Consider the following 4,204-nt stretch of genomic DNA (forward strand, 5'->3'; position numbering starts at 1 on the left):
GTCTGATGAAACTCAAAAAATTTTCTATGGATAGGAATGTCTGGTGAGTACTGAGGCACATGTGAGGTGTCCTAAGATAAGTTATCATGTTGTGCGACCTTCATACATCATGAAGAACCAGCTTAATATCACCCTGTCACTCCCACAGTATTAGTCATGTCTGCTGGATGACTTAATGTAAATGCTCCTTTTAGCATGTTGCACTCAATAATTTGTTATAAACAGTAAAGGTTACGGTCATAATCCAGAGAACAAGATGGTGGTGGTGGGGTATCTTATACATCAGAAAAAAAATGTATATTCTTACGTGGGTGTTAGTCAAGGGATGGTGCACTTGCTGGCTGAGCAACCACTGGTATATCTGCTGGATCATCAGTGTCTCTTAGTCAGTATATACTGAGAGTTTGCTTTAATCCTTGTCCCCTCAAGGGAGGTTCCTTGGCGCTGGTGAGGGGCTCTTGATCTAGGGAATTAGATCTGTGGTCTGGTTCCCTAAATTGAGTCTGAATACCTTCCATCCCTCCCACCACATGCGCTGTATAATCCTACGGGTTTAGCGCTCCCCCATGATTATAATTTAATCCCTGCATTAGGAATTAAAATATTTTTGACTAGTGGGATGCAGGTGATATGCAGTATCACTGACATGCAGACATGTGACATGCAGTATCACTGACATATACAGACATGTGATATGCAGTATCACTGACACATACAGACATGTGACATGCAGTATCACTGACATATACAGACATGTGATATGCAGTATCACTGACACAGCGAGCCTTGCTGAGTACTCACTCCATTAAAAACAAAATAAAGATCACACCGTGCTCTACTTCTTCACCTCTTGGTGTAGCATCAGGTACGATAAAAATCACTGACAATTCAGACAGAGTAATAACCTTCACCACGCCATTTGTAAATTATGACCACCAGGTGTGGTAGTTTCACAAGGACGGGGTACATGGCGTTGTACAGCTGTACCAGTGCTACACCAGATATAAACATAAATAGTTTATTACCACTAACTTGATTTAGATATCAAAACTTTGCGGCCCAGTGCCTGGACCCATTATGTGCCTCTGTAATCTTTTGACTACCACACACAGGATGGGTATCGGATGCACAGTAAAGATATTAAACTTAACTTTGTGGATTGTTCCAACCACGGTAATGTGAATTTTATTGTTATTGAGAGTCTATATAGGAGAAGGAAATAGAAAGATTACATATGGATTATAACTGGTCCTGCTGCAGCCAACAACCAGATATTGAGATACACACAAAAAATATACCACCATACAGCAAATATATGTAAATTGTTGATTTTACAAAAATGAAGGTGGTTATATATGAATATAAGAGTTGGACATACAAGAATTGTAAAGCTATACAAAAAAAAACTTAGTCCGATGAACGCCATTCGTACTGAGATACACGCTAGTCTGTGGACTAGCTTGTGGAGTATACATACACCTGTCGCAGAGGATTGGATACATCATCCAACAGAGTATATGCATCTAGAGATGTGCATCTTTGTGTATGTATGCATTGGTAGTTTACTTTCAGCCTTATTATGGGAACTAAAGTATTCTTGAAGTTGGTATACACATGAAGTACAGCCTTAACGGCAATAGCGCTGCCTATAGACGTCAAACCATGCAGTTTTGTATTAACCTACATAAGAGGACCATAGCCAGGGAAGAGTGAGCATCATTATAACAGTGCCAGTGTCAGCAACACTACAGTGCCATCCTGCCATTGCTCAACCCTGGCCAGGACGCTGCACTGTTTTTCTCTCTCATTTCACCGTTAGTGGGTCAGTTACATACACATGGTACACTAGAAGAGAGAGAGAGAGAGAGAGAGAGAGAGAGAGAGAGAGAGAGAGAGAGAGAGAGAGAGAGAGAGAGACATGAGGGTGAGGGAGGGAAAGTTTACATTCATTATCTAGATGAAGTGAAGAGTGAGGTTGAAAGGGAAAGGAGTAGGCCTATATTTATTTTGTATTTCTTCACCCATATACGTTCTCCTGATAATACTCGCCGCCCTGATGTGTACACTGAAGACTCACCTTGAAAACTGTTGCGGAAGCACCGACTTTTAAACCCTTGTTAACGCTACTTTTAATTTTTTTTTTGTCTTTTTAAGAACATGTGATGCCTCTTGGGGGAGGAGAGGGAGGTGGGGGGAGGGAGGGTAGTAACGTCATGGGTCCCATCATCGTGCTGGTTGTGACCTTCACGCTGTGAACCACACACACACACACACACACACACACACACACACACACACACACACACACACACACACACACACACACACACACACACACACACAAATACACACACACACACACATATACGCACACACACACACACACACACACACACACATATATATATATATATATATATATATATATATATATATATATATATATATATATATATATATATATATATACATATATATATACACACATATAGATGGGGTCCACCTCTGGTGGAAATTGTGGGACCCATAGCCTAGGAGAAGTGCATAAAAAGGCTTCAAGGAAGAATATTTGGATTTCTTCCTGAATATATATCAGGCAAAGTGTCTAGCGACAAGTGCTTTTGACAACTAGTAACTTACACACACGTACATTGTATTATGCAACAGCATGTGGTGTGAGCAACAACATCGTGTGGTGTGAGCAACAACATCGTGTGGTGTCAGCAAGACCAGCGTGTGGTGTTAGCAACAACATCGTGTGGTATGAGCAACAACATCGTGTGGTGTGAGCAACAACATCGTGTGGTGTCAGAAACAACATCGTGTGGTGTGAGCAACAACATCGTGTGGTGTCAGCAAGACCAGCGTGTGGTATGAGCAACAACATCGTGTGGTGTGAGCAACAACATCGTGTGGTGTTAGCAACAACATCGTATGGTATGAGCAACAACATCGTGTGGTATGAGCAACAGCATCGTGTGGTGTGAGCAACATCATCGTGTGGTGTGAGCAACAACATCGTGTGGTGTGAGCAACATCATCGTGTGGTGTGAGCAACAACATCGTGTGGTGTGAGCAGCAACATCGTGTGGTGTGAGCAACAACATCGTGTAGTGTGAGCAACAACATCGTGTGGTGTGAGCAGCATCATCGTGTGGCGTTAGCAACAACATCGTGTGGTATGAGCAGCAACATCGTGTGGTGTGAGCAATAACATCGTGTGGTGTAAGCGACGTCGTGTGGTGTGAGCGACAACATCGTGTGGTGTTAGTAACACCATCGTGTGGTGTGAGAAACAACATCGTGTGGTGTTAGCAACACCAAAGTGTGGTGTTAGCAACACCATCGTGTGGTGTTAGCAACACCAAAGTGTGGTGTTAGCAACACCATTGTGTGGTGTTAGCAACACCAAAGTGTGGTGTTAGCAACACCATCGTGTGGTGTTAGCAACACCAGCATGGAGACAAGATATAAACATGTCATTATGTTCGAGTTAAATCATTTTATTAACGAAGACATTTCGCCCACCAGCGACTTTGCTCTTTTGGGGTTTAAAGCCTGTCGACTACACTATGGTCATTATAGTTGTGTGTAACCTTCTCACCACCAGGCTGCTGTAATCCCTAAAATAGTGTGGAAAATATTTTAATCTTCCGATGCTATAGTGCCTAATAGGTGTTTAATGTGTCGATATAGGTCGAAAAATGTATTTGAAAATTTAATAGAACCAACAGGGAAGCTCTGCGCCTGCGCTGATGGGCAGGGGAGAGGTCGAGACGGGGCATCAGGGAGCGGGAGTGTTTTGAATGGAGTTAAGAGGCTAGGAAAGCATGGGACCAGGAAATTGGCATTTACAACGGCCTAAGGATTAATATAGGCCTCACTTCATAATAGGAAGTGTCGTAACTGTTCCTGGTGAAGAGTGAGGGAACGTGATTTACGGGACCACAGTAATAAAGTGGTAAAATTAGTGAATAAGGGTAGGACCGGTGGTGACTGGTGCGACGCCTTGGAGTGTCCAGGGGAAAATACCCGTGATTTAATCATCACTCATCGGTCTCAGATCTTAATGGAGTGACCTCTAATGTGTATAATAATTATGAGACACTAAATCGTCATATGAATTGTAATGTAATCAGTGATAATAACACTAAGTTAAGGAATCGTTGAAGCGATATGAGCTGCCATTCCCAGTGTGTGTGCA

This window comes from Cherax quadricarinatus, chromosome 71 (assembly GCF_038502225.1).
Source record: "Cherax quadricarinatus isolate ZL_2023a chromosome 71, ASM3850222v1, whole genome shotgun sequence".
Taxonomy (NCBI): domain Eukaryota; kingdom Metazoa; phylum Arthropoda; class Malacostraca; order Decapoda; family Parastacidae; genus Cherax; species Cherax quadricarinatus.